The following is an 11,009-nucleotide window of genomic DNA, read 5'->3' as shown; positions in this document are numbered from 1 at the left end:
AGCTCCAGACACGAATCTCTTAGACATGCACCCAGGCAAAACACCCATACATAATAAAGAAATTAATAAAATTTAAAAAGAGGTTTAATAAAACTTTTTAAAAGTTGATCAAGGGTTGGAGAGATGGCTCAGCGGTTAAGAGCACTGACTGCTCTTCCAGAGGTCCTGAGTTCAAATCCCAGCAACCACATGGTGGCTCACAACCACCCATAATGAGATTCGATGCCCTCTTCTGGTGTGTCTGAAGACAGCTACAGTGTACTCATAAATAAAATAAATAAATCTTAAAAAAAAAAAAAAAAAAAAAAAAAAAAAAAATTTGTTGATCAAGGTGGGGTTTTTTTGTTCTGTTAATGTCTATGCATAATAACTCACATTTTTAATCCACTTGGGAGGCAGAGGCAGGTGCATCTCTGTGAGTTCAAGGCCAGGCTGATCTAAGAGAGAGTTCCAGGACAGCCAAGGCTGGCTACATAGACAGAAAGGGGGTGGCGCAGAGAATCGGAGAGGAGTGTTTATTTTATGTGCATTGGAACTTTTCTCCGTGAGTTGAACTCAGGACCTCTGGAAGGGCAGCTCCTGCTCTCAATTGCTGAGTCATGTTTCCAGCCCCAACCAGGGTATTTTTAAACTGGGTCTGGTGGAACAAAACTGTTTTAAACAAAAGCTATATGGAAGTAAAATTCATGGTGCTTCACACCTTTAATCCCAGCGCTTGAGAGGCAGAGGCAGGCGGATTTCTGATTTCGAGGCCAGCCTGGTCTACAGAGTGAGTTCCAGAACAGCCAGAACTACACAGAGAAACCCTGTCTCGAAAAACCAAAAAAAAAGAAGAAAGAAAAAAGAAAGAGAGAGACAGAGAAAGAGAAAGAAAGGTTGCTTGTCACCACTATATTCCCAGTACCACATGGTAGGAAGAGAGAACTAGTTCCCTCTGACCTCCGCTTGCATTCCTTGACATGCTGGCTGTACCCCCGTTAATAAGTATTTAAAAAAACCGTTCACACAGCACTAAGTTGATGATGAGCGTTTTGAGATGTGCTAGAACAGATGTGGGCAGAGCATCCCACACCTGTGTTCTTTTACTTTATTGGTTTATTTGGTTGCTGGTGAGGCCTCAGCTTACAAACAAGTACTGTTCTTACAGAGGACTGAGCTCTGCCTGGCGCTGAGGACCCTCAGTTCCGGCAGCCTATAGCTCTGCCCCCAAGGGTCCTGATGCCCTCTCTGGCCTCCACGGGCACTGTATTCATGTGTGCATAGCTCCTGTGAACATACAGTGGATTCGTACATATAAAAATCTTTGCTGAAGTGGTGACACATACCTTTAAACGCTGGCACCTGGGAGGCAGAGGCAGGTGGATCTCTGTGAGTTCAAGGCCAGCCTGGTCTAAGTAGGGAGTTCCAAGACAGCCAAAGCTACACAGAGAAAATCCTGTCTGAAAAAAAACAAAAAACAAAAAACAAAAAAACAAAAACAAAACAGGAAAAGACAAGAGGACACTTTAGAGACAAGCTCTAACCAAGTGTCCCAGGATGGCCTGAAACTCACTTTTTAGTCCAGATTGACTCTGAATTTTGAAGTCTCCTGCCTTGGCCTCCCTAGCAGCTGGGATTCTGGACACGCTCTAATGTCTGGCTTGATGTACACATTTCTCTGTGGAAAGTGAAATGGAGTAGTTCTTAGGCAAGAGGCACTGACATGAAAGGGTGTAGCCACAGTAAATCCCTGGATTCCATCCCTGCCCCCACGGAAGGAAGGGAGGGAGGGAGAGAAATCCCCAAGGAAGCCAGTACTGAAGTTTCCAGTGAGGACAGGATGTAAGGCAGCAGCAAGGAACCACAGGAGGGTGGATGGGACCCTAAGGCTTGGGCTGCTAGCCCTGTTGCCACTGGCTAGCCTCATCGCCACTGACCATGTGATCACCAATTGCTTGAAATTCTCATAAACAGCTGGACATTTTAGGAGTTCAGGAAGGAGGATCAGGAGTTAGAGGTAAGCCTGTCTCCCACAGTAAAATACTTTCTCAAGAACTAAACAGATCACCCGTAGGTGGTAGCAAATGCCTTTGATCCTAGCACTGAGGAGGCAGAGACAGGCAGATCTCTGAGTTCAAGGCCAGCCGGATAAACAGATTAAGAATAGCCAGGGCTATACAGAGAAACTCTATCCAAACAAACAAACAAGAACACAAACACACCAAAATAATAATAATAATAAATGAAAATTAAAAGGCAAAATAAGCTGGGCAGTGGTGGTGCACACCTTTAATCCCAGCACTCGGAGTCAGAGGCAGATGTATCTTTATAAGATCAGCCTGGTCTACAGAGCTAGTGCCAGGACAGCCATGGCTACACAGAGAAACCCTGTCTTGAAAAACAAAACAAACAAAAACCCAAAAACAACCCCCGTCAAAAGGAAAATAACTTTAGTGCTATAGAAAGTATAAATTTTAGTTATATTACATGGTGTCTCAATGCACCTGTCTAAACAGAACAGCTGGGCTGTCAAGGGGATAAGGTCATTCGCCTGATGACTTGCGTTATCCCCAAGATCTAGAAGATGGGAGACCTCTGAAAGCTGCCTCTGACCTCTGCAAGACCCCACTCTCTCAACAGCACAGTGCCCACAGCCTCTCCTTGGCTGTTCAGTCCTCCAGTCTCTTTCCCACATTTCCTTGTGCTCAGACCAGCAAACTTCACAGAACCATCTGCTGCACGCCGGCACCTGTCTCAGGGATGCGGGTAGATTTCACGTTTGTTCTGTTCCAGGTGATTATGGATCATGAGGGTTCAGCAGTTGCTCTTAGGGACACACATCAGGACCAGAGTTCTTGTCTGAAGCGCTGGGGCTCCAGCTCAACGGTAGGCTTGCCTAGCATGCATGAGGCCAAGGTTCAATCCCTGGTCATGAAAAACGAAACAAAACAATAGCAAACCCTTGACTTGGAGTAGATGATACATGCTGACAGCAGACAAGGGAGGAGGAAGGGCAGCTGAGACACAGAGTTCAAGGGCAGCCTGGGCTACTACAGACAGCAGGTTGGAAGTTGAAAAGGATGAAGGGGGAAAGAAGGAAAAAGAAAAAAAGGTAAGAAAGGAGAGAGAGAAAGAGAGGAGGAGGAGAGGAAGAAGAGGAGGAAGAGAGGAGGAGGGGAGTCTAGAGAGAGAGGAGGGAGTTTTGCCATAAAGGACCAACATAAGCACCCATATAAAAAGGAGACTTGGGCCTGTGAGAAATGCCTCAGTAGGTAAAAGGCACTTGGCACCATGCCTGGTGTCCTGAGTTCCATCTTCATATAGAGGAAGGAGAGACACAACTTTTGCAAAGTGTCCTCTGAACACATACATATGTAAGAAAAAAATTTAAAGAGTCTCACCATGTAACCTTGGCTTGCTCAAAACTTGCTATGTGACTAGGATGGTTTCAAACCTAGAAATTCACCTGTCTCTGTCTACAGTGCTGGAATTAAAGGAAATTGTAGAAAAGAAACAATCATAACAGCTGTGTTAGTGGCATGGCACATGTATGTGATCGCAACTTGGGGAAGTGGAGACAAAAGGACATCTGGGCCTCCCCAAAAGGTAGCCAAACCTAAGAGGAACCCCAGGTCTCACTGTGGTCAAACGCTATTAGTAGATGTGGTGGTGCGGGCCTTCAGTCCAGCTCTAGGGGTATACAGACCCCTGGCGGAAGGAACAGCTTATGCCAAGGTCCTGTTCAGCTTAAGGCCTGACAGCAGGACAGAGGGAAATATGGGCAATGGAGGAAGTGAGGGCCGGCAGGGTCCTGGTGAACAGTACATGGCCTTGTGCAAGTCCTTTAGTTCCGAGGAGCAACTTTAGGTGGTCCCAGCGCCCTCTGGTGGCCACGAGAAAACAGCCAGAGAGGGCAAGAACAGGCAGGTAGCAAATGAACTTTGTCCACGAGAGATGGTACGAGGGACATGGTGAGGGCTCTGGAAGGAAGCAGGACTTGGGATGTATACACAGAAAAACAGAAAACCGAACTTGAAAATTCGCTGCACCTTTCTAAAGGTTTTGGTCTCCGCAGCTAGGAGCATGGTGCTGCCGTTACTGCAGACAGCGCAGGTGGCAGACGCTGGCTCAAGACTCCATGGTCAGCATCCTTCTAGCCCTGTGTGTCGTCGCCCGAGCCCCACAGGGATGCAGAGAAAGCAGCCCCTTACTTCCCGGATGTTTTCTAAGTGTGCGAGGAGCCTCATGCTTTTGAGCACCCGTGAGCGACGCCCAGAGCTGCCGACTCAGGGACTCTGGGATGCTGAAACCCAGGGCAGTCACATTTGGGTCCCCAAGGAAACCTAAAGGCTGAGAAGCTCGTAGGACATAATCGGGAAGAACGAGAGCCTCTGGAACAGCGACGCAGGCACGGACTTGCCTGCCATTCCCTTTCTGTCCTGAGCTCCTGAGGGGATGATAACCGGAACGTAGACTGGTCACCTGGCTAGCAGTCAGAATTCTCTCTCCGGACATTGACCGGTTCCGGAATGCATAGGCGCCTGCCAAGGTCCAGTGAATACACTACAGGAAGAGAAAGCAGACGTTCCGGGAGAGGTCTTAGAGTGAGCCTGGAGCAGACGTTACTTCTCGGGATGGGGTGGGGTTATTTCGGAGGAGCCTTTTCATCATTTTAGCGCTGGAGGGACTTCCCAGATTGGGCGGGAGGTCGAGGCAGAGTCCTCATTTGCAGTGGGAAAGCTCGCTGAAGGGCAGCCTGACCCAAAAACAGAGCGCTGGAGTCTGCTGCCCCCTACAGGACACTAAGCAGGCAGGAAACCCCAACCGGGAAAAGGACAAAAACACAGAATCCTTGCCTGCTGTCACTGTATCGCCTCGGGCAAGAGGCTCACCTCTTTGCGACCCAGTGGTCCACCTGTGAATAGGACAATATCCCCTTCAGTGACTTTGCTGGTTTGACTCTGACATGTCAGTCTTTGTAGATCTGAGGAAAAATCAAAAATGATGTTGAGAAACCTGTCCCAGAGTTGTCTCTCCAAACTGAGAGACACGGAGTGAGTAAATGGGTGAAGCATGAACAGGCACCATGTATCCCAGAGCCACACTCCCAGGTTGAGCATGCAGCAAAGCCTATAATCCCAGCACTTGGGAAGTGGAGGCGGCAGGTCAGAGATTCAAGTTCACTCTTGACTTCGTGGGGGGGGGGGTAGGAAAAAGACACACAGAGGCGTTAACATTGTTACTATTACGTGTTTTATTTTAAAATTTATTTATTTCATGTATGATTGCTCTGCTGCATATACACCTGCATGTCAGAAGAGGGCATTACAGAGGGTTGTGAGCCACCATGTGGTTGCTGGAGATTAAACTCAGGACCTCTGGAAGAGCAGACAGTGCTTTTAACCACGGAGCTATCTCTCCAGCCCCAGTGTTTTGTTTTTATTGTTTGTTTTGATTTTTGTCAGGACAGGGTTTCTCTGTGAAGCCCTAGCTGTTCTAGAACTCGCTCTGTAGACCTGTCTGGCCTTAGAACTCAAGAGATCTGCCTGCCTCTCCAGTGCTGAGACTAAAGGTGTGCACTACCACCCTGCCAGCTGGTTTTTGTTTTTTATTTTCTTTGAGACAGAGTTTCATGTGGTTAAACGCTCCACCAACTTGAGCCACATCCTCAGCCCCAAATTACAATGCCTTCCCATTTATTTCCTTGCATACAGCTTACTCTCCACCCCAGGGGATTTTCCTGGGCCAGTTGAGACTTGTCTACGTAGGCGGATGTCTGGAAGCCTATCAAGGAGAAACTGAGGCAGGAATGCAGTAGGGAGTTAAAGGAAGGCAGGCAGTGGCCTGCAACCCCAGTGCTGACAAAGGTAAAAGGCCTGGTTTGAGGAGAACTAAAGTCTTCAGCCTCGGGAGTTGGGTACATGCAGTACATGCAGTGGCATCTGTTGGTCAGCCCCAGGCTGGTTTGACCTTTTCCTCTAAGCTGAGGCTGGGCAGGACTAGGTATGTTTGGGAGAACTCTGGGGTCTCTGTGAAGATTCCGGAGGGGCTCAGCCAGCGCTCTCTTCTTGTGTGGTGCTCCGGGTAGCTGCCACTTTGGGGTTCTCCATATGGATCTCTGCCAGATCTGGAGTCCTCTGACCCCTGTATGTGCCCCATCCGATGAGGAGGTTACACAAGACAGTGTGTGTGTGTGTGTGTGTGTTTGCCCCAACTTCCCAGAAACAAGTGTTAGGTGCCTGTTTACCTCGTGATCCTGCTTTCCCTCCGTGACCGTGAAAGGCTGAGGTGTGTAGTTGTGTACCGACTTGTTATGAGTGCCGGAGAGTGTGTCTGGTGGTCCCTGTGGACATATTCTGTTTTGTTTTTTTGAGACAGCACCTGAGATAGCTCAGGTCCAGGCTGGCTTGGAACCGCCATCCTCCTGCTTCAGCCTCATGACTCCAGCGTTACCGGTGTGGACGAGCTCACCCTCTGTGTTCTGTCCCTTAATCTTCGGGTTTTCCTAGGCTGTGCCCTGGGTTGTGTGTACACGGTGGGGTGTGATCTGTGAACCTGGGCTCTGGCTAGGCATATTCAGTTCTAAGAACATTCCGTGCTGTCCCTCAAAGAGGCGTCTGCCGCTCCCAGGTGTCCCTACGTGTGTGGCCGCCACCCCCATCGTCCGGCGGGCGTACGCCCCAAGGCCCCCCGCGCACCTTCCCTGTCTGTGGCCCGCGTGCCTTTGTGCGCGCGTGCTCCCGCTGCGCCTGGAGGGCTGCATGCAACTCAGGTCCCTGCCCGCGCCCCGAGTCCCCCTCGAGCAGCAGCCTGGAGCGCGAGGGCTTGCAGGCGGCCCGGGGCGCGCACGGCCGCAGCTGGACCCACCGGCCGGTGCCGCGCGGGGGCCTCGGGGGCGCGGGCGCGTGGCCGCGGGTTCGAATCGCTCGGTCCCTTCCCGCGCGGGCGGCCGGGTGGGCTCCCGGACCCCGGCGGAGCGGAGGGCGATGCGGCGGCGGAGACGAGGTGAGCGCGGGCCGGGGCGGGGGGCGCACCTGCCGGTCACGGCCACGGCCGAGGCCTCCATTGTTCCTAGCCGTGCGGCCCGGGACGCCGCCTGCACCCGGCCGCGGCCGCGAGCGCCTGGACCAGGCCGACCGGGGCGCTTTGTTCTCGGGGCGCGGGGCGGGAGGCCGCCTCCGGCCGGGGGCACGGACCGCGTCTGCACGGTGATCGCGGGGGACAAGGTTTGCCGACTGGATCCCACCCTCCAAAAGTAGCCGCAGAAAGGAAAGATGGCCCCGATCACTCTGCTGAGGGTCCGTAGGTTTAGAGCGACCGGGCGCCTTTCCCGGGGACCTCGCCCCTGAGGGCATGCATGCTGGGACTGGGGGCTGCAGAAGACACTTCTTGGGCTAACTGAGGGCTGAGAAAGTACCCCCATCACACTTGGGTTCCCCCGTTTCCTTCCCACCCATCCCCCACCGCTCACAGCCGCACTTGCCAAACCAAAATTAGTCCCAAGTCATCAGACAAAGTCCTAAAAGACACCCTGCATGACACAGACACACTATCCCATTAATAATCTTATTTCCTAAGCACACAGTCAACCACAACACTGACACCCGTGCACACACTGCACCCACAAAGGCCGGGAAAATATCCCTGCAAAGGAACAGTCACCAGTGTAGGTGGCACACTGGTGATGCCCACCCTCACCTGGTCACTCACACATCCAGAATAACTGGCAACCACGGGGATAGGACAGTCCCTGTAGTAACTTGATTTGCAAACACACTTCCAAATAAGGACACCCCTCATGAGTTCAAAGCAGGTCCCAGCCATCCTGACACAGACTCCAGAACACAGGTGAGCATGTTGACACAGATACCCATACAGAGAGTCACTCATAAAGCCATGACTCCTTATGGAGCTGGACCTGGTGGCACAGGCCTGTCCTCCTAGCCCTTGGGAGGGTGAGACAGAAGGATGGGAAGTTCAAAACCTACTTGAGTTTCAGAGTGGACCTCAGGCCTTCCTTGGCAATTTAGAGGCTGTCTTAAAAAAAAAAAAAAAAAAAAAAAAAAGCAGAGCCCAGGTGTGACGGAGCACGGCTTTAATCTCACTACTTGGGAGGGAGAAGCAAGCAGATACCTTGAGTTCCTGGCCAGCCTGGTCTACATAGTGAGCTCCAGGCCAGTCAGGGGTCTACTGGGGAACACCATCTTAAACAGCAAACAAACAAAAATCAAAATCAGAGGTGAACTGGGGATGGATGGTACTTAATGGTAAAGAACTTTGCTGACCTGGCATGATTACAGGGCCCTGGGGTTTGGTGCTCAAAGTCAAAACAAACAATAAACAATGGCACTTACACACTGTCACCTACCTTAATGCTCTCATTATGCACACGGGTAACTGAAGACACTAATGGTCACTTGCATATACAGATACATAGACCCACAGGGAAAGGACACTCAGAGGGAGAGTCAAAAACTCAATATTTTGTTATTGTTGTTAACTGAAACTGTCTCAGTATGTAGAGCCCTGTCTGGACTGAAACTCACTATGTATAGACCAGGTTGGCTTCAAATTCAGAGATCTGCCTGCCTCAGCCTCTTGAGTTCTGGGATTAAAGTCATTCAACACCATGCCCAGCCTACTTTTTTTTTTTTTTTTTTAAGTTTGGCCTGCTTCTGCCAGGTACAGAGGTGACAGCCACCATGTCCAGCAACATTTACTTATTGAACAGTTATCGTGGGTCACGCCTGTGACTCACAGTGAATTCCCTGCCTTAACAGAGCTGATATTTGAGTGGGGCTGGGCCTGAAGGATGCCATCCTCATCAGCTGACAGAGTATAGTCACCCAGTTACTCTTGAGAAACCCGACAGCCATACATACATCTGTGCACACACAGACCTGCAATTAGACACAGTGAGCTAGACACACCCACCTACAGTGTAGACATCCACAGAAACAAGGCCACGGGACTGGCATATATGCACCAACATACTAGTGGCACCACCCACTATGGCTCACCCTCTAGACTCACCTCACCTCCCTCTCAGCTCCCTTTAGCAGCAGGAGAGTTTAGAGCAGAGCCCCTGAAGTTAGTTCAGAGGAGTATCTGGAGTTCCCCTCAGCCTCTCATCATAGCCCCCAACCCAAAGCCAGACCCCTCTCATCTGTAGTCCTGGCCTCACATCCAGCCAGCCTGGAAATTTGGGGCTTCTGGCCCACTCACTGTATCTAGGCTGGGTAGAATGTAGGAGCTCCTGTCTGAGGCCCCACCATGAAAGTCCTGAGCATATGGGAAGTCCCTGAGGAGTGTAGGAGAGAAGGGTAGGTATCTCAGAAGCCATGTAAGTATGGCAAAAAAAAAAGAAAAAAAAAACCTCTAGCCGACCTGGGCCACCAATGTGACCCTATGGAGATTGTCACCTGTCTTGACACTGTCCCTCCAGTAATGGGCTGTTTTTCTGGCCCTTCCTACTCTTCCCTTCTGCACAGCTGACTTACATACAGGTATTGCACACTGAATACCGCAAACCACAGGGAGCAATACAGGAGACAGCTAGCCCATCTATTACTTGACGGTAGAGCTCGCCCCCATCTTGCTGGGATTGGCATTTCACCTCAACCTGACCTCTAGGATATGAGCCAGCTCCTCAGAGAGAGCCTGGGGCAGGACCCACCTAGGTCATTCCCAAGCAGAACTTCCCCGCTTCGATGCCCCGGCTTCAGGACCTAGGGTTGGGGGATGGGAGGAGACAGTTTCCCACCCTTACACTAAGGGACTTCAAAGTCAGACTTCCCGCCCAAGCACTCTAGGCCGACAGACACAGGGCGGGAACTGATCAGCCCCTAGCTGCAGGAATTCAGGTCAAGACTGTGCTCCTCACACACCAGGGGGCTTGGCTGCCAACCACCTCGAGGAGCCACACCGGGAAGAAGAGGGACAGACACCGGGAGGGTGCAGGCAGACCCAGACAGGCGACCCCCACTGACAAAGGGCAGGCTAGCGCAGACAAACACTGAGGGCGGGAAGCCCGCACCACGCCTGCAGACAAAGAGACAGGAGGGGGTGGAGCCTGGCGCCTCCGCCAAGCCACGCCCTCCCCCGCCCCCTCTCCGGACTCCCACAGGCAGGCTGTCCTGCTGGGAATACCCCTAACAGACACTTCCCATTATGTAAGGACAAAAATCAGCGTTCAGCAGGGAAAGTAAGCGAAGTGAACTTATACAATAAAAGAAGGGTGTCTGCAAGACGACCAGAGCGTCCCGTGCGCCTCATAATCATCCATTTTAGCTTTCAGGAACCTCCTAAGAACTCTTTCGAACTCACAGCAGGCCCTTCCCCAAGGGTACAGTGGTGGTCTTTGCAAAGCCCTTGGGCCCAGCTCACCTTCCTCTGACCAGTCTACACCTTTATTTCCTCAGGGCCTTCCTCATGTAGGACCTCTTAACCGGTGGCCAGAAAGAGGAGGCTGCTGGCCACATAATATGGGCCCCTGGGGCTGGGAATGTGACCAGTTGACTGCCTTGGGTTGAGGAAACAGGGTAAGGGCTCTACCGGGAGGTAATGTTTCCTGAGTCTTGCTGGGACCAGGGGCCTGGTTTAGGTCTGCAGGTAGGGGTAGACTTTAGAAGGAGCTGAACTTCTAGGGAACTTTTGGGGGTGCTCTGGAAACGCACTGACGTGCTAGACAGGGTAGGACTTAAGCTCTCAGGTGATTGGGTTCGGAGGCAGATATCTAGAAGGGTTGGCTTGGTAGGGGACCCTGCCAGAGGCCTGAACTGAGGGTAAGTCTGTGGTGGTGGCCTGGTACTACATAGGCTGGTGCTACTCCTGCAGAAGTTTCACACAAGCATTGTACATTTAGTGTTCCTGATCTGTCATGTGTGACCTCAGGAAATAGAGGGTCACCTCTTCCTCTCCGAGGTATCCTGAGCTCAGTTAAAGCAAAAAGCTAGATGCTTCACCTCCCAAAGACTGTGTGTGTGTGTGTGTGTGTGTGTGTGTGTGTGTGTGTGTGTGTGTTGAGAGAG

Source organism: Grammomys surdaster, unplaced genomic scaffold (genome assembly GCF_004785775.1).
Source record: "Grammomys surdaster isolate TR1022 unplaced genomic scaffold, NIH_TR_1.0 125463, whole genome shotgun sequence".
Lineage (NCBI taxonomy): Eukaryota > Metazoa > Chordata > Mammalia > Rodentia > Muridae > Grammomys > Grammomys surdaster.
The sequence above is the reverse complement of the archived record's forward strand: the minus strand, read 5'-3'. Positions refer to the sequence as shown.